Here is a 21,381-nt window from a genome sequence, read left to right on the forward strand (position 1 = left end):
CAAACAATACCAAAACAATAGTTGTGATAGATTGATGGAATGAAAATTGGCATATAAAAAGCAGAAATAGCTTTATTATTTTCGAACTGAGACAATACTGGGTGCTCCACATCCATGTTTGCCTCTGGGCGAGCTTAGAGTAGATAATGGTGGTTGAAGGATAAAGAGCCAGTAACTGTTTAAGAGTATCTTTCATGCTACTGTCCCAGTAAAAAGACATTAAATATTCTCACTAGAGTAAATGAGGAGAGCATCAGGAGCTCTTCTAGGTGATTACAACACTTTATCCTGCTGGGAAAAACTAAAGAAATGTCCGCATTAGAAAAGCCTGAAAGATTGTCGATATCACTGTTTTTATAAAACATCTGAAGGCAGTAGATTTAATTAGTACCCGACAACCACACCAACGTATTCTTGGAATCCATGGTAAACAGATGAGAACCACACGAGCAGCTAGTTAGCAGGAAGTGAAAAATAAGCAAGAGGAAAACATTAAAAGTTGGAGGCCAAAAAAGTATATGTCTGATTGGAGGAGGGCTGATAGAAAAAATGTAAATGCTAACTGTGTGAGGGTGATTAGGAGAAAGTAGAAAGGTTGCTCGGAAAAGTGCATTGTTGCAAATGAACAGGTAAAGTTGCTAGTGGTTAGTGTGGTGAGTTGTGACCTGGGCTTCACCTAATATTTTCACAACAGTGACGGCATTTAACGTCAGCGGTGCTGAGATATTCACTCCTAACAGAGCTACTGAAAGCATATCATGATTTATGAAGCCAAGAGGTAACTACCACACAGATCAAATTATGTGACTGCCTTCATTTTGGGAAATAGAAGCTCAGTGAGAAAGTTCAGCTAATGCACCGCCAACAGGCTGATGGTGCATCCAGGCCAATTCTGACCGCGGCGGTAAAGCCGCGGTCAGAAAAGGGAAACCGGCGGTTTCCCGCCGGTTTTCCCCTGGCCTGAGGAATCCTCCATGGAGGCGCTGCAGGCAGCGCCGCCATGGGGATTCCGACCCCCTTTCCGCCAGCTTGGTTCTGGCGGTTTTGACCGCCAGAACCTTGCTGGTGGGAACGGGTGTTGTTGGGCCCCTGGGGGCCCCTGCAGTGCCCATGCCAATGGCATGGGCACTGCAGGGGCCCCCTAACAGGGCCCCACAAAGATTTTCAATGTCTGCATAGCAGACACTGAAAATCGCGACGGGTGCAACTGCACCCGTCGCACCCTTTCCACTCCGCCGGCTCCGTCCGGAGCCGGCATCCTCGTGGAAGGGGGTTTCCCACTGGGCGGGCGGGCGGCCTTCTGGTGGTCGCCCGCCGGCCCAGTGGGAAACTCAGAATTACCGCGGCGGTCTTTTGACCGCGCTGCGGTATTCTGTCGGGGGAACTTTGGCGGGCGGCCTCCGCCGCCCGCCGAAGTCAGAATGACCCCCTTAATCTGGTTTCAAGAATATATTCCTATTAATGGAAAAGTTTATGTTGTTCAAATCATTCTCACGTTAAGTAACAACACAAGGACTTAGTAAAACATAAAAAAATAGTCCATGTTAGAGTTTCTCTTTGTTCATTGTCTTATATTAATCAATTAATTTCTCTTTTTTTTCTAGGTCTTCTCCTATATTTTGCTCATTCTTTATAAAAACCTACCGTCTTTTCTCCACCTCTCTTTTTCTGCCTTTGTGTCAATACCTAACCCTCTTTCTTTTTTGTGGGATCTCTCTTTTCACACCCATCTTTCCCCCTTCTTTCCATGGTTTCAGGCCTCCCAGTGTAGCCTGATACCTGCAGTTAAAACATGCAACCCACCTTTCAAAATAACTCTTTTTGACTGGGAAAAAACACACTTTGAAATACTAATATCACTGATATGTAGGCCGTGTAGCTAAAAGTTAAAGTGCATGGTATTTAAAAGTGGTATATGTAGGGATTTATAGTTACCTTATTGGACCTTCTCCCATTTGTACCCTGGTTAAAACGTTATTCCAAGGGTCAGTTGCCTGACCTTCTGTGTGGCTTTAAGCAAGAGGTGATTTTCCTAAAGTGTCCGGTTGGCCCTAGCAACTGGGTCTAGATTTGAGCACTGGAGTAACATTCATGAGGTCCTGAGACCCATCATTCCGTGCTACTGGTAGTCTCCTAACAACAAAGATTTGAGAGTTTGACATTTTTTTTACTTTCAGCCACCAGAGTTCTAAGACCAATCACCTGAGCTGATCTGTCCAAGGCGTTACATCGCTGGGTTGAAATAACAAGGTTCTCTCACAGCACAACTCTGGTAAGTTATCTAGCCTTGTGAAATGCATCATTGGATACTGCCTGCAGCTGTGACCCACTGGAGGAGTTTCCAAAAAAGTGCCTAAGTTAGAATGAAGAAATCGCCGCTGGATGAATGCACCAAAAGTATCAGGCTGACAAGAAGACTTTCTTGATTGAGAGATTTTTCTTTTAACACTTTGAGCTTTTTCCACCAAAACCAACAGCATTAAGAAGACTTCCTCGAATGCTAGAGGATTTCGAATTACATTTCAGAAACTATGGGCCTGATTTAAATCTTGACAGGTGGCCCGTGGGTTCACCAAGGCAACAAAGTGAATTACTCAGTTGCCCTGGTGGAAGGACCGCCCACCAGATTTGTAAATGACCACCAGGCAGGAAGTAATTTTTAAAAGTATTGCCAGGAACTGCTGTGATGGTGGTATCTATCAATACATTTTACACTCTGATACAGAGATGCATCAGCAGGGTGCCACCCTGTAGCATATAGTATAACATTTTCCTGAAATGAGATTTTCTTTGTGAAAATGAAAAAATATAATACTCCTCTCACCATGAAAGTCTTCTTCCATGTTGGGGGGAGCATTATAATTATTTTGCTGTTCCTTACCACCAGGTTTTACCTGGTGATAGGAAACAGTAATAAATGACAACATGTTTGCCCATTCAAATTGGGCGGCCGGACATGTAGCCATTTGTTTATTTGCTCTTACTCCCTAGGGCTGTTAGAGAGGTTTGGCCACGACAGCGGCAGAGTAGTCTCTGACGGGGCCAAACTTAGGGGCATATTTACATGGAACTCGTACTGCACCAAAGTTGACAGTGCCGCGCTGCGTCAGTTCGAACGTATGTTTGTAAACGTGTGCCATCCCAACATTTCGAACGTTGGGATGCAACATCCTAACGTTCGAGACGTTGAGATGTGCCATATTTACAAAAATACAGCACACCCCTGTGTTTCCCCTAGTGCTGGTTTAGCATTTAGCTTCCAGTGCCAATGCAGGCATCCTTGCACAATAGAGCAAAGGTGTCTGCATTGAAGGAAATGATTGGTTATGTGCAGGAAGGTGTCCATTCCTGCACATAAACAATCTACATTGGTGATTTGGGACTTTTATACGTGCGTAAGAATGTCTTGGGGTTGCATTATTGTTGCCGCTGCCTCAGATTTACAGTTCCTTGTAAACATGGTGTATTGTCAAAAGCAATAGGTGTTGCTATGGAACGCCCAGAGCAACACCTTTGCATGCCCCTATGCTGCAGAAAACTGCATTGAGGGCCCATGTTGACAAGGCGGCATTAAGCCACAAAAAGTGGTTTAGCACTGCCTCATATGGAGCTGTGCACAGCACCACTGGAGCGTTGCTAAAAGTGATGCTCCAGTGGTGCAAGGAGCTTGTAAACATGCCCCTTAAGGTCCAACTGCATTTAAATCAGACGGGCAGACCTTCATATTGGTGGTATGTATACTTTGTTGCCATTCCGATAGAGTTTACATACTGTCAATATATAAATCGGGCCATAGGCCCCAAGGTAAAATCTCTGACGAGACAAACCTGCTTAATGTAGCTGACTGAAGCTGCAATGTGCCAAAGTCCAAGTCATCCTCGTCCACAGACTATCAATAGTGTTTTACTTTTAGTTGGCACTTTCTTACCTTCAGTCTTCTAAAACATATATCTCCGTTTTACCCATCTGATTTCTTTAGATTTTAAATGTTAGTCTACTTTCTAAACTGGAATGGGATTTTCATTGTTTTGTGTTTTTGACTTTTTAACTGTTTTGGTACTTCTAAATGCTTTACTTATTTTCTTTACTTAAGTCTGCCACAGGTGCCATAGGTTGAGCGCAGTTCTAAATTACAGACATCTATGACTGAACCCTAACTGGATGGTATTTTTAATACATATGATAGGTTCTCTTCCATTCCAATTAATAATTCACTTTTCCTTTCACTCTATTTTTTATGCCTCCCTCTTTTTGTTTGTTTGCCTCCTCTCTCATTCCTTCTCACTTTCCCATTAGTCCCTAACTTATACAAAGTAAAAAACAATACGATATTATGGCAGTATATTCAAAAGACAACATAGTGCATATCAGCATACATATCAATGTACTTGTACCATTTACTGTAATCCAGCTCTTCTGAGTGAGTTTCTGCAGTTCCGCGGTGGACAGCTAACCTCATATTGAGACCTTAAGTCTTCTATAGTTGCCTAAGTAGTGAAACATTAAACATGTTGCCATAAATATTTCCTTTCTGATCATCACTGTGCAGGTAGAAAACAGGAGAAAGAAACAGAAGAAAGAAAAGCAATGTTTTGTTATGTAATTATGCTCTGTGATGTGACCTACCTATATTCACAGCTGCTGGCTCTGGCAGAAGGCATTTTATTGTGAGAACTCAAATTTAATAAGTTATTACAGTTCAGTGGCTATGCCATTTCCTGATATCAGGTGACTGAGTGCATCAGAAGGCCCCGATTTTAAAGATATTAGAGACAGGTTTCTAATACACAGATTGCAGACTCACATATATTGAATAATTTAAAGCTTACTTCTGAGGGCTGAGGGCTGTAACAGTTGTGAATCTGACCTGCAGTCACTGGCCAATAATAAGGTAAAAGAGGTTTTAAACAATTGATAAAACCCCAGACAGAAGAACTGTAATGCTGTTAGCACATTAAACACTCTAGGGTTAGAGTGTCCTCAATTAAAAAGGGAGAAAATTGAATATTGGAGACGAAGGTCAGGACTAGCTATTATAGGCCATGAGCCACTTCATTGTCTTGAATACTGCTCTCATCATTGCAGTAGACTAATATCTGATCAGAAGCCAATTGTTAACTTTCTTTTCCAAAACAGATTGTGGCTCAGAAAGTTAATCATTATTGTTCTTATGACTGCTATAATAAACATAAATGCATGTATTGCATTGTTAGCATTTCAGATATTAGCTGAATGAGGTCATTATTTCAGCAGCAAATGCACAGATTATAATACCAAAAGAAAACTAAGAAGGATTCGGAAAGATCTGAATTGGTAAAATGCATTGTTTTCTATGATAACAGCATTTTAAGTGTTATTGTTAAAGAAGTATGGACTTTTAAGAGAGTAGATTTGTCACCTTGATTTTATATATGAAGGGAGAGGATGTGGCATTAAAGCCAAAGGTGCTAACATTAGAACTAAGGAACCAGCTCCAAATCTTGAATCTGGCTCAACATCCTGTGATTCTGGGCAAATCACTTAACCTCCCAGTGCCTACAAAAAGAAAAACAAATGTGAGCTTGTGTAATGTAACCGGTGCTCATTTAAAGCACTCCAATGATTACTAATAATAATGAAAGAGCAAAAATAAAATGAAAAATACCCCTAGGACAGGTACTGATGTAGATTAATAATAGGACTATTCCAAAATAAAGATGAGTGTAAATTGGCACCACACTCTTTGCTACAGAGAAATTACATACATGGGTTGCTGTATATGTGTATTCACTAAAATGTAAGTTAACATGAGATTATTTTTAGGGTGCAAAACATAAAACCCATGCTTTACTATCTCCTGATAGTATCACCTCCCCCTAGTTTTATGCTAACCACCTCATCAAAGTACCCACTAGTGATTACCGTCCTGGGCATGAGTAATCTCAGTTTTTGTGCCCTGACAAAGGTCAAAACTCCTGCCTCTCAAATGTCTCTTCCCCCACAGGTTATTGGCTCCCTGCTTCACTGAGATGGACTGGGATACTTTCTCCTTGCCAGAAGGGTCGGACCCCAGGGGGTTTTCTTTTCTTTTTAACATTTTTCGGGAGGCCTGACCCATCCTTCTTGTGGTCACTCCCGTAACCTCTTGAGTAATCTACTGCTAACCCAGAGATCAACCTCTTTTCCAATTTACTTGGGATCAGTGAGCTTAGAATCAATGAAGTAGTGGCACAACCATGTGAAACAGTGACTAGGAATGTGCTCCTACATAAACAAAATATACAACCCATCGTTCTTAGTTATCTTGCTGACCTTCAACCAACCCAAAATAACCGATACAGCTGCTTTTGTCATCGCTAAACTTTAAACTATACTCTTGTGCGACCAAACTTGAAAAAAATGGGTCCTTCATGGGTTTGTACTGAACTTGCTCTGTTGCCTTTAAGGAAGTTAAAAAGGGAGTCCCAGCTTTGAATTTCTATGTCCTTCTATAGGTTAGCTCTCCAACTCTTTTTTTATGCTGCATGTTTATATCACCCCCCCAATCCATAGCTTGGTGGGTACCTCAGTATTGCTGTCATCATCTTCTTGGGACTCTGATGCTCTCCTGGACTCAGGCCCATCTACCTCTTGCTCCTCTCACGGGCCAATATGGCATTCTTTTCATCCAAGGACAAAATTTTCTCCTTCAGTGCAAGGACTGCTGCTTACTATTTCTCCTAAACAGACTAGACAGCACCAGACTCCTTTCCTTTAACTAACAGAATCACATTTTTTCAAATCAATGCTTGCCTTCCTCTCTTCAATGACACAGGTAATCAAACTAAGCACCCTGGTTCTGGAACAACATCACCATATCCATGAGGACTGCCCCAATGCTCCTCCAATTTAGCGGGCATGCTTTACCACACATGTTTTTCTACTGAAAACAACTTTTTATATAATAATGTTACCAGTAAAGCAACTATTGAGTAAGGCAAATGGTAAGATATCTTTAACAATATTATTCATACAGATCTTTTTAATTAAATATTAGAAATATGTTGCTACCAAGATTGATGACCTCTGTACCTGAGAATTTAGATTAAACTTGTAAAATGTCATAGACCACTTAACTTATAGGTTCAGTCTCATATTTATATAAAAACGTACAAGGAAACAAACACATATTGGTTTATGTTACAATTTGTCCTCAATTCTATCCAAAAAAGAGAGCTGTCTACATTCTTGTGATCAGTCGAACACTGACCTGTGAGATGACCACACACACTAGAGTAAAGAGAGCCTACAAGAGCTACAACAGATATACACTGCTACCTTTCTGAAAAAATGAGCATTGATAATCTAATTCTAAAAAATACACACATATTCTCCCCAGATATATTATAACTTTTACCTCCAAAAATATTTTTGTAGACATTCAAACACATTGTGACAGAGAAATTAACATTGCCTCTAAGAATATTTAATCTCCTGGAAGTCAAATAGATTTTGTAAGTAGTAAGCCTAATTTAAAATGTAATACTTAAATGTAAACAAATGTTATTGTGTTGTAAAAATGACTATTTACACCTCCTAATTAAAGGTGCTGAACAGTGGAGGGAGCAAATGTACTGTTCCTACTCCAATCTGTGACACCTCATGGAAAGTACTGGACACTGAACCAGGCAGTTTTGCTATTTCAACTCCCATACACACTACCTTATGGAAGATCCCTGGACACTAAAAAGCAGAACAATTTACTGTTTGAAACTCCAGCCAGGGTCAACTTGAGAAGGTGGTGGACACTGAACAGGGGATATATTTATTATTCTGAACTCCAATTAGAGTGAACACACGGAAGGTGCAGGCCACTGAAACAGGAGCAGATTTACTATTCAACTTGGCCAACTTGGGGAATAAAATGGACAGTGAAAGAGTGGCAGATTTATTTTTCTAAATCCACTGAGGGCCAATTCAGGTATAGTGCTGGTAATCGAAAGGGAGCAGATTTACTATGCTGTACTACATTGGCAGCCAAATCAAGGAATGCGCTGGACAATGACCGGGTAAGAATTACAATTCCAAACTCCAGTGAAAGCTAACCCAGGGAAGGAGGTGGGTACTGAAAGTGGGGCAGATTAAGTACTTTACTATTTTAAAGTGTAGTGAGGACCAACCAGAGGACAGGGCTGGACAATGACCAAGAAATAAAAGTGGAATTATGGGCATTTGACCGACTCGCAATGTGCAACTCGCAAAATTGAATGCAGAAAGGTGTCTCAGCACCTTCTGCGACTCGCTATGGGGTCGCAAAGACTCACCTCATGAATATTAATGAGGTGGGTCGTATTTTGCAACCCCATAGCGAGTCCCTGCACTCACAGGGATGGTGGCCTGCTGGAGACAGCAGACCTTCATGTCTGTGACTGCTTTTGTAATAAAGCAGTTTTTTTTTTTTGAATTGCAGCCCGTTTTCCTTAAAGGAAAACGAGTTGCAATACAAAAAAATAATGAAACCATTTGGTTTCATTTTTTCAGAGTAGGCAGTGGTCCATTGGACCACTGCCTGCCCTGAAAAATTATTTTTAGCGACATTCACAAAGGGGAAGGGGTCCCATGGCGACCCCTTCCCGTTTGCGAATGAGTTACCACCCACCTCAAGTGGGTGTTAACTGTGATTTGCTTTGCGACCGCTTTCACGGTCACAAAGCAATTCTGCATCGTGGTGCGAGTCGCAAATAGGAAGGGAACACCCCTTCCTATTTGCGAGTCGGATTCAAATTTTGCGAGTCGGTACCGACTCGCAAAATGTGAATCAGCATCACAATGGCCGGTTTGCATGGCGCAAACTGCGTTTTTCACAGTTTGTGACATGCAAAATGGTTCCTACATCTGTCCCTAAATGCGGCAAAAAATTAATTAAACATAAAACCAAAATACTTTTTTTTCTTCAGATTTGAGGTTTCAAATCAAGTAAAATTTCAAAGAAAGTAGTTGCAGATCCCGTTATCCTGAAGCAAACCCACATTCATTTAAAAAAAGTAAAAAACACAGAAAAATTGACAGACTGGTGAAGACTAAAATAGATGTCAAAAACACATTACATTGTTTTTGTATTTTTAGATGTTAAAAGCAGATTGTCAACCCAAAAACATCAACTGCCTCCAAAACAAGTCAAGAATCCCATTAACGATCCAAAATGACATATCGAAGGCAGCCATTTTGTATTTTCTGAATCATTGAAATAATAACAAAACATTTTAGTCTTTCCAGCACCGCAAACAACACCATTTTCTTTCTCCTAACACAAATCAACCTATTAATTTTTTTTTTTTTAACAAATATCAACCTCTGAAAAAGTGAAGCTGTCTCCTGCAAAAGCCAATGTAACAGTCCAAAGGTAACGATTTTCTTCAGTTATATTCTTTAACTCCTTCGCTCCCAGGCCTTTTCCCCACAGGTGGCAGGCCTTTTTTGGGCAATTTGGGGCAGTTTCAGATAAAGCCCTTATAACTTTTTGCCCACATAGGCTACTCATGCCAAATTTGCGTCTTTTTTTTCCAACATCCTAGGGATTCTAGAGGTACCCAGAGTTTGTGGTTTCCCCTGAAGGAGACCAAGGAATTAGCAAAAATACAGCAACATTATTATTTTTTTTAAATGGGAAAAAAGGGCTGCAGAAGATGGCTTGTGGTTTTGTTCACTGAAAATGGCATCAACAAAGGGTTTACAGTGCTAACATCACCAGCTTCCCAGCTTTCAGGAATAGGCAGACTTAAATCAGAAAAACACATTTTTCAACACAATTTTGGCATTTTACTGGGACATACCCCATTTTCACTATTTTTTTAAATGGGGGTGAAACCAATGCTTGATCCCAGAAAGCAAAACATTTCTAAAAAGTAGAAAAAATTATGAATTCACCACGGAGTCATTTGTGTAGATCCAAAAGGTTTTCTTGCAGAAAATAACAGCTGAAATAAATAAATATTGAAATTAAGTGTAAACAACAGCAATTTTTCTTCACGTTTTACTCTGTAACTTTTTATTGCGATGTCAGATTTTTTTAAAGCAATATACCGTGACTTCTGCTGGACTCATCTGGTTGCTGGGATATATAAGGTGTGTACGTTCATCAAGAACCATAGGTACCCCAAAGCCAATAAATGAGATGCACCTTGCAATGGGTTTTCATTCTATACCGGGTATGTAGCAAATTATTTGCTGAAATATAAAGAGTGGAAAATAGGTATCAAGAAAACCTTTGTATTTCCAAAATGGGCACAAGATATGGTGTTGAGAAGCAGTGGTTATTTGCACATCTCTGAATGCTGAGGACCCCATACTAGCATGTGAATTACAGGGAATTTCTCAAATAGATGTCTTTTTTCACACCGTCTTACATTTGGAAGGAAAAAATGTAGAGAAACTCAGGGGGCAGTAACACTAAAAATGTTACCTCAGTTGCGTGGTTAGGCCTAATGCCCACGATAGGAAACGCAACATGGTCACATCACATTTTCCAAAATAAATCAGTGCTGTTTTTTGCAAAGTGCCTAGCTGTGGGTTTTGGCACCTAGGGAAACCTACAAAACCTGTGCATTTTAAAAAACTAGACATCTATGGGAATCCAAGATGGGGTGACGTGTGGGGCTCTCACCAAGTTCTGTTACCCTGAATCCTTTCCAAACCTCAAAATGTTGCCAAAAAAATACTTTTTCCTCAGATTTCGGTGACATTAAGTTCTGGAATCTGAGAGGAGCCACAAATTTCCTCCTACCCAACGTTCCCCCACGTCTCCCAATAAGAATGGTACCTCACTTGTATGGGTAGGCCTAGTGCCCGCAACAGGAAATGGCCCAAAAGACAACGTGGACACATCACATTTTCCCAAGGAAACCAGAGTTGTTGTTTGCAAAGTGCCTATCTGTGGATTGTGGCCTCTAGCTCAGCCGGCACTTATAGAAACCTACCAAACCTGTGCATTTTTAAAAACTAGATACCTAGGAAAATCCAAGATGAGGTGACTTGTGGGGCTCTCACCAAGTTCTGTTACCCAGAATATTTTGCAAACCTCAATATTTCACCCAAAAACTCTTTTTCCTCAGATTTTGGTGACAGAGAGTTCTGGAATCTGAGAGGAGCCACACATTTCCTCCTACCCAGTGTTCCCCCAAGTCTCCCAATAAGAATGGTACCTCACTTGTGTGGGTAGGCCTAGTGCCCACGACAGGAAATGCCCCAAAGCACAACATTGACACATCACATTTTCCAAAGGAAAACAGAGCTGTTTTTGCAAAGTGCCTAGCAGTGGTTTGTGTCCTCTAGCTCAGCCGGCACCTAGAGAAACCTCCAAAACGTGTGCATTTTTTTTAAAACTAGACACCTAGGGAAATCCAAGATGAGGTGACTTGTGGGGCTCTCACCAAGTTCTGTTACCCAGAATATTTTGCAAACCTCAATATTTCACCCAAAAACTCTTTTTCCTCAGATTTTGGTGACAGAGAGTTCTGGAATCTGAGAGGAGCCACACATTTCCTCCTACCCAGTGTTCCCCCAAGTCTCCCAATAAGAATGGTACCTCACTTGTGTGGGTAGGCCTAGTGCCCACGACAGGAAATGCCCCAAAGCACAACATTGACACATCACATTTTCCAAAGGAAAACAGAGCTGTTTTTGCAAAGTGCCAAGCAGTGGTTTTTGTCCTCTAGCTCAGCCGGCACCTAGAGAAACCTCCAAAACGTGTGCATTTTTTTAAAAACTAGACACCTAGGGAAATCCAAGATGGGGTGACTTGTGGGGCTCTCACCCAGTTCTGTTACCCAGAATCCTTTGCAAACCTTAACATTTGGCCAAAAAAACACTTTTTCGTCAGATTTCGGTGACAGAAAAGTCTGGAATCTGAGAGGAGCCACAAATTTTCTCCTGCCCAGCGTTCACCCAAGTCTCCTGATAAAAATGTTACCTCACTTGTGTGGGTAGGCCTAGTGTCCGCAACAGGAAATGCCCCAAAACACAGCATGGACACATCATATTTTCCGAAAGAAATCAGAGCTGTTTTTTAAAAGTGCCTTGCAGTGGATTTTGGCCTCTAGCTCAGTCAGCACCTAGGGAAACCTACCAAACCTGTGCATGTTTTAAAACTAGACACCTAGAGGAATCCAAGTCTCTCTATAAAAATTATGCCTCAGTTGTGTGGGTGGCCCAAGTGCCTGCAACAGAAAAAGACCTGTAGAGATTGAGGGGATAGGACAGCAAGTTGACGCCCACATATATTTCTTTTATACATTTGTAGGCTGACTTTTCTTTGGGGACCCACACAAGTGAGGTATCATTTTACTTGGGAAAGTGGGGGGGAATGCTGGGTGGTAGGAAATTTGTGCCAGAGCGGTAATCCTACAAAGAAAAGTGAGGAAAATATGCTTTTTTATCAACATTTTAAGGTTTGCAGAGGAGTCTCAGTAACTATTGGGGGATCCACACAAGCCACACCTCACTGGACTCCTTAGAGTGTCTAGTTTTAAAAAATGTCTGGGTTTGGTAGGTTTTCCTAGATGAAGGCCGCACACAGGACCAAAAATGTAAGTGCCCCACAAAACACAGGTAGTTTTGTAATAGATGATTTTGATGTGTCCACGTATGTCTGTGATGTTCCAAACACTAAAATTGTGAAAAGAAACACATTTAGCTTATTTTAAAAGGACCCCTCACCCACCAACCAAGTTGGTAGCATGCTTCATCATTGGGGTCCCACCCGAGACATCTAACGTGTCAGAGGTGTGCTGATACGCCTGATTACAGCGGAGCAGGTTTTGTCATTTTTATCACACATACTGGTTGGATTTGGCACAAGGGTGAGTGATGGTTCAGTAGATCAAATTTTATTAACAAGAGATTTCACAAAAATGAAATGCACTGTTAATAACAGAAAGGCCAATAAACTGAACCAATGACTCACAGTTCGTGAGCTGTAAAAGCCGCAACAAGTCACCAACCACTTTACAGTCCATTCACACACCTTTCATACATGACATGTACAAGACTATTCACGCCGCCAGAAATGGGTGCAGCACATTACAACACTCGTATCGGAAGACACCACCACTCCAGGCTCCATCACTTTCATACGCCCACATGCCTAATAGATGATTTTGATGTGTCCAGAGCAATCACACCTGCTGATGAGAGTGTGTGGACTTGCACCGCCAGCCAAGTGCCACTCCATGCACAATGCCAGCCAAGCACCACTCCATGCACACCGTCAGCCAAGGGCCACTCCACACACACCGCCAGCCAAGCGCCACTCCACACACACCACCAGTTAAGCACCACTCCACGCACACTTCCAGCCAAACATCACTCCACGCACACCACCAGCCAAGTGCCACTCCACACACACCACCAGCCAAGCACCACTCCACACACACTGCCAGCCAAGCGCCACTCCACGCACACTGCCAGCCAAGTGCCACTCCACGCACACCACCAGCCAAGCACCACTTCCCGCACACCGCCAGCCAAGCACCACTCCACGCACATCAATTTTTTGTTTTGTTTTTAAACAAAAAAGAAACCAAAACTAATTATAAAAAAGTACACAACTACAAACATAAAAGCTCTAACTGAATACATGACAGTGAAACTGAACATATGAAAATATAAAATGGCAGTTTACGCTCACTGTCGTTCCCAGTAATTCTTCTGTGTGGGGTAACTCCTTAAACGGCCTACCACACACAGCCCAGGCTTTGAAGGACAGTCCGGGCCGTACATCGGGTTTTCCCTCCGGATACCTCTTCGGGCACAGACTTTACATTTCTTAGCAGGAAAGTCTTTTTTCGGAGTGGGAGGAGTCTGATCAGGAAAGTGGCGATCTTTCAATCTATCCACATCCTCCACAACTGCTACTCTAGGAACTTTTGCATGGTTCCACCATAACAAGGGTTCTTTACCACTGACTCCTGAAATTTAACAAATTTCATCCTTGACTCAGGGGAACAATCCTTAAACACACAAAAAAACATTAAAAGTTGCTATATTGAACAAATGAATAGCCAACTTTTTATACCATGCGTAAGACTTATGAACATCAGTGTAGGGTTCCAACCTCTGATCTACTCTATCAACACCACCAATGTGCTTATTGTAATCTAAAATACACACAGGTTTGCACACTTCAGCAACTTGACACCAAACAGCTACAGGTGAAGTACTCTCATCACGGATGGTAGTTAGCATGTAAACATCCCTCCTGTCTACAAATTTCAGAGCTAGTAGCTCATCATTCCTCAAGGCACTGCAATGTCCCCTCTCAAGTTTTTTACAGACAAGCTCCCATGGATAGCCTTTCCGGTTAGAGCAGATTGTGTTACAAGCAACAGTGTCCACTCTGAAGAACTCCCTGAACAACTGAACTCCAGTGTAGAAGTTATCTACATACAAATTATGACCTTTGTTAAACAGTCAACCACCAAGTTCCCACACAATTTTCTCACTAACTCCAAAAGTGGGCAGACAACCAGGGGGGTCAATACTGAAATCCCTACCAGTGTAGACTCAGAAATTATAAACATATCCTTTACTACTTTCAGACAGCAAATACAATTTAATTTCATACCAGGCCCTCTTGCTAGGAATGTGCTGCCTAAAAACCAAATGACCCTTGAACAGGACCACAGACTAGTCCACACTACTTTCTTTGCCTGGCACATAGACCTCTGAAATCCGATCTACAAAATGATCAAGGACAGGCCTAATCTTAAAAAAGACTATCACAATCGGGGTGATCTTGTGGCAAGGCTAAAGCATTGTCAACAAAATGCAGCATCTGAAAAAGAAGCAAATACCGATTGTGAGTCTTCATTGCAGGAAATATAGCCGTTGCCATCAAGGGACTAGTAGACCAATAAGAAGCCAGTGACATCCCTGCCTTCAAACACACCATCTACAAACACTCTTCCTCTCTCTTCACCAATAACACTCAACCATACAATCCCCACATTTCACACCACCACACATATTACCTCTTCCAGTCATCACAACTAACACTAACTCCCCTGAAAAACATCCATCACCTCTTACACACCTCGTACATTCATCTCCAAAACACATCAACACCCCATCTTACACTCAAATTCCACTCACCAGAACTAACATACAAATCCCTCACCAAAAACAACTACACCAATATCCCCTCTCACTATTCCACAAAAACAATAAAAACAATACCGACCACAAACATCAGCACAACAAAGCAACACAAACTTACATACCCACTCCCACCCTCAGGACTACACAAATAATACAAATTCCATCCTATCTCCACCCCTTCTTTCTCACTCTTCACAAACACCTACCACAAGCACCCCAACCCATCCACTTTCATTCACTCGCCTCTCCTCCATTGCACAATTTAGAGCCTTACATCATGATCCACATGCTCCTCCACCACCCCTAACCCATACTCCATCCACACTAAACAAACGCAAACAAAATAAAAAACATGCCACTCATAGCAACCTCGCATCCCCTTGTCTATTACATAATAAAACTACCCTACAAAAAGCAGTACACTCCTCATGGCTCTCTCAGCCACCAAGTCCACCACCCACACACACAGACCCAACAAAATGCCTCCTTAACCTGCTGGAAGAAGAACACTATATTGAAAAGCAAGACTATGGTGAGCCACAACTAGCAACACTCCTGCTTCAAGCTCACATTATACTACTTACCCTTCTCCTAAACAAAACAACACTACCACTAACACACCTTTTCTAAACTGCCAGCTCATAAATGCTCGATCACTCTAAAAAAACAAGCACCACATCTACGACCTGCTCACAGACACACAACCTGACTTACTATTCATAACTGAATCCTGGTTGGGAGATGACATGGCCCCAGTGTTGCACAAAGCCGTTCCTCCAGGCTATCAAACCATCACACAAAACCGTATAGGCAAGAGAGGAGGTGGACTAGCCATTATATTCAAACAGGCATTGAACCTCAGTAAAACAGACAACATCTCCATACAAGGTTGTGAAGCCCTCCTTACCAGATGCCACCCTACTCCAACTTCCTCCTGTAACTTTCTCCTCCTTTACAGACCTCCACCTAACAACTCAGCATTCCCAGATACTTTTCTAGACATAGTCTCAAACCCTATTACACTATACTCCAACCTATGCATTCATGGGGATCTAAACATTTGGTTTGACAAACCCAATATGCCCCCTCCAAAAGCTATCACCACTGGCCTAGTCGCATTGAACCTACATCAGATTGTACCCAATCCCACACACCTCGCTGGTCACATCCTAGATGTCATTTTTGCTAAGCCTGAACTAGTTACTATTCATAGCATCATGCCAATCACTTGGTCAGACCACCATTTGATAACTTTCCGACATACAACTCCACAAATCAACACACCCCACATCTACTTACATGCATAGACCTATCGACCATGTGGCAACTCAATTTGGATGACTTAGAAACACAACTAACAGCCAACACAGATCTAGATACAATTAATTCTGTGCCAAAAAGTTATGAGTGGCTATAGAAAGCCTTTGATATTCTAATACCACTCAGAAAAACTAAACACAACAAAAGAAAACCAACACCTTGGAGAAACACAGAACTTAAAAAGATACAACAACAAATCAGAAAGTTGCAGAGGACCTGGCTCAAAACAAACAACAGTCAAGACAAACTGCAGCTACACAAACTTAACAGGATACACAAATCATCAATCAAAAAACTAAAAAAAAGGTACTACTCAGACAGAATTCAAAATGCTCAATCTACAACCAAGGAATTTTATAAAATTCTCAATGAATTTTGAAAACCTACATGCATGGAAGGAAGTCATCCCACTACTCAAGATTTCACAAACAAATTGGCAACTCACTACACAACCAAGGCAGACACATTGGACCCCTATTTAAAACAGAAGAAAAACATCAGCACCAACCCCTTTCCTAAAATACCCTCTAAGAATAAACCAACCCAACCTCTACAGGCCTTCAAACAAATATCCCAGGATGAATTTATGGATTTGGTCAAAGCAAGCAGACCTTCTGGTTGCCCTTCTGACCCTTGCCCACCACAAATATTTAAGAACATTCTTCTATCTACTTCTGCTGCCACACCTGTAAGAAGAATCATGAACAACTCTATAACTTTAGGAACTTTTCCTGTAGACCTGAAAAAGGCATACATACGACCTTTGTTAAAGAAAACAAACCTAGACCCGCCAGACCCCAACAACTACAGACCAATCACAAATGGACTTTTCCTGGGCAAATTGTTAGAAAGAGAAGCATTCGCCCAGATGTCACAATTCATTGAAGACAATTCTGTACTTTCAGACTTCCACACTGGATTCCGCCCAGGAAGAAGCACTGAATCGGCACTCATAGCAATCTGGGATGATCTTAAAAACACAGTGGACCGAAATGGAGTTGCTGCACTACTTCTCTTGGACCTCTCAGCTGCCTTTGATACGGTTAACCATGACACCCTAATTCAAAGACTCCACGAAGCTGGCATACAAGGGATTGCTCTCGACTGGGTTACTTCCTATCTTCAAAAAAGATCTAATATCATCCACTTGCCCCCCTTCTCGTCCGAACCCTACCTCACAAAAGCAGGGGTCCACCAAGGGTCAATCATCTCACCTTTGCTTTTCAAAATCTACATGATATCTTTACCAGAACTGATCAATGATTTCCATCTCACATGCTACAACTATGCAGATGACACACAAATACTACTTAAATTAGAATGCCCCAAAAACATTGAAAACTCACAAATCTTCAGTTGCCTCAGAGCCGTTGATCAGTGGATGACCTGGAGCCATCTCAAACTAAATACCTTCAAAACAGAAATATTCATATGTCTGGACTGGAAAATGTATGACCCTCTGTGCGTCTGGCCTGACGATCTCGGACCACCTCCTCAATTATCCAAGGAAGTTAAAATCCTAGGAATCACCATGGATTCCAAGTTAACTAAGAATGCCCAAGTGGACAAATTAGCACGAACAAGCTTCATCACCTTGAAGACTTGACAACGCATCTTCCCCAACCTCGGATTTCCACACAAGGTGCAAGCTACTATCTCGCTTGTACTATCCAAACTGGATTATGCAAATGGCCTCTACCATGGATCATCTCTATCTGTTATGAAAAAACTACAACTTATGCAGAATTCTGCAGCCAGGCTACTATTACATGTAAAGCAGCAAACCCACATCTCCCCTGCCTTGAGAGCACTACACTGGTTACCCGTTGCCAGAAGATGCACTTTCAAGCTGCTTTGTATTACCCACAAAGCTATACATGGAACAGGACCGCTTTTTATCAGAAACGAAATAACCAACTACATCCAACAAAGAAACCTCTGATCAAGATTGGCACCCTGCCTTAGAACACCACCATACAAGAAAAAGATTATAGGTGGTATATCCTTCTCCGTTCAAGCAGCCAAAATATGGAATTCATTACCCCCAACTATAAGAGCCACAGATAACTTTCTTGTCTTCAGAAAACTACTCAAGAGTTGGCTCTTTATTTCATAACCACCATATTCAAACAACTATGGACTGCATATGCCTATGTTGATAAGTATTTTTTTCTGATTATGTGTATATTTCTGGTTATGTATAGTTTCTTTAGAAAATATGTATCGGTAAAATGTCATAACAATAAAATACACACACACTCTTTAAACCTGTTTGACTAAGTATATTTTAACCATGGTTCTAATTATGTATTGTATGTGCATATGTGTGTGTATACATATGTGTGTGTATGTACATATATATATATGTAGGTATGTATGTGTATATGTTGTTTCTATGCTTGGCATGTTCTTGGGTCATTGCATGGCTCCTCGGTGGGTTGTTATACTAGATATCTATGAATTCCTTCTCTCATCTTATCACACTTATCTACCCATCATCATATGTCATGTCTCTATCAACCTATCCTCCATTCTCACTCTGACTCATCCCAAATCCTTTCTACTACTTTCATCTCCTAAATAACTTTGCCTAAGCTCTTCCCTCCGCTTCCACATCTAACTCACCAAACCTTAATCTACTACCGTGACCTCCCACACAACCCTACTAAATTCTCCCACATTAATCTCACCCTGCTACTATGCTCTCCCTAACCCTTCCACATACTCTTCCCTCCTCCATCCCCCTTTACTCATCCCAAGCCTTTGGGTTGAGTAAATTAAGGATATACTCCCAATTAACACTTCTGGATTTCTTTTCTCCTCCACCCCTCCATTACTCCAGTCAATCTAACTAACAAACTCTCATATCCGCGGCTCAAATTAACTCATAATAATACTAAAACTGTACTCATTATTTCCTGATACTAATCCATCACTAATTCTTGTTCGGTTCCAGAGTAGCAAGCTACTCACCGAAAAGCGATTCGACGCCTCGTCAGGGATAGTAAGCGCTATATAAATACGATTACAATACAATACAATACAATCTTCCTTATCAACACCATCAAAAATGTCAAACCCAAGAACAAAAATATAATTGTGCACAAATCTAAGGAAACAATTTCACACACAATCCTGCATTTAGTACTCCACCTACAAACATGCCATTCATGCATTGCAACAATACTCCTTTGGAGTAAATTTACTTACCTAAAACATGCAACTACGCAAACCACAGGTCAACCACTGCCAAAACGAGCCACAGCAAAAGAAGCAAAAGCTTTGAACTAGAACAAAAAAGAGAAATAAACTGTTATAATCACAAATGAAAATACTGCGCCAGTTGGGAAAAAACCCGCCAACAAACATTTAGACATTTTCCCTGGTGTCTATTGGTCTCCGGGGCAGATGAGCATGAAAAAAAAAATAAGCTGATCTGCCCCTAAGGTGGCAGAAATGGCCACCAGTACTGTGTTGAATCCTTTGTCCAAGGGGTCACCCCCCAACACAAATCACACATGCAAGATCCCTAGTGCAAAGTGGATTCTGCCCCCCTGGGGGCAAATGGGCCTAAAGAAAAAGGCTGATCTGCCCCCATAGGGGACAGAATTGCCCAATAGTGTTTCTCCCCCTTTGGGAGAGGCCGTTGCACAAGGGGTTGCCCCCAACACAAAAAAAACGAACTGCACAACATCCCTGGTGCCATTGTGGCTTCTAGCCCCACCCCCCAGGGGCAGATCAGCTTAAAAATAATGAGCTGGCAGAAACGGCAGAAAATATAATGTCCCCGCGCAAAAAACACACACTTACAAAGAAAATCCCTGGTTCCTAGTGGATTCTGCCCCCTTTGGAGGCAGATGGGCCAAACAAAAAGGCTGATCTGCCCCTAAGGAGGGTAGAACAGCCTAAAAGTGTTTCTCCCCCTTTGGGGGTTACCCTTGCCCAAAGGGTTGCCACCCACACAAAAGAAAACAAATAACAACACATCCCTAGTGCCATCCTGGCTTCTACCCCCGGGGTAAATCAGCTTAAAAATAATGAGCCTATCTGCAGAATGGCGTAAAATATTATTCCCCCTTGGGGGAGCAGCCCTTGACCAAGGGGCCGCCCCCAACACAAAAAAAAAAAAACACACAAAAAGAAAATCCCTGGTGCCTAGCGGATTCCGCCCCCTTGAGGGGCAGATGGGCCAAAAAAAAGGCAGATCTGCCCAAAAGTGTTTCTCCCCCTTTGGGGGCGACCTTTTAAAATATGGTGGATATATTTGAATTAAAGGTGGATTAACCCAATGTAAAGACAGAGCAGTTACACTTACTGATATTGATGAGAGGGCTGCAAGGTATAATGCCTTTGCCTCTGCCACATAGTTAGAGATTGAACAAAATGTACAAACCACTTGGGGTCACCTGCAATGAAACCTGTGGCTCCGTTTTAAGGGATGTAATTCTGAGCACCCATATGAACGTAACTTGTAGAAAGCTAACAATCCCAAATGTAATTAGAATTGTACAAAAACAGAAAGAGGAGAGGAATCCCCATATTAAAACTTCTAAAACCTGCTCTGAAATGTACACCCTCCCTGCTTTTTTATACCAATCATGCTCTGAAACATATATTAACATATATTAACTTTAACAAATATTTATAACACAGGTACACTTATAAGCAGTAAACTTTGTCTGATGGATGGTACTTTTAATTCCATTCTCCATCTATTCATCCCAAAATACTGTGTGCAATCTTCTGTTAACACAATAATACCTATAATTTATGGCTTATTTCCTGACAAACAAGGCTCAACATACACTTAGGGCCTCATTGCTTGTGTGGTGGTCTTACGACCGCCACACTCATGGTGGCGGTCTGGATCTCCGCCTATGGTGTGATCGGACAGCCCCATAACAACCCTGGTAGTCCGACTGCCAGCTCTGCCCGGATCTTGGATCCCGG

The sequence above is a fragment of the Pleurodeles waltl genome, chromosome 2_1 (assembly GCF_031143425.1).
Source record: "Pleurodeles waltl isolate 20211129_DDA chromosome 2_1, aPleWal1.hap1.20221129, whole genome shotgun sequence".
Taxonomy (NCBI): Eukaryota; Metazoa; Chordata; class Amphibia; order Caudata; family Salamandridae; genus Pleurodeles; species Pleurodeles waltl.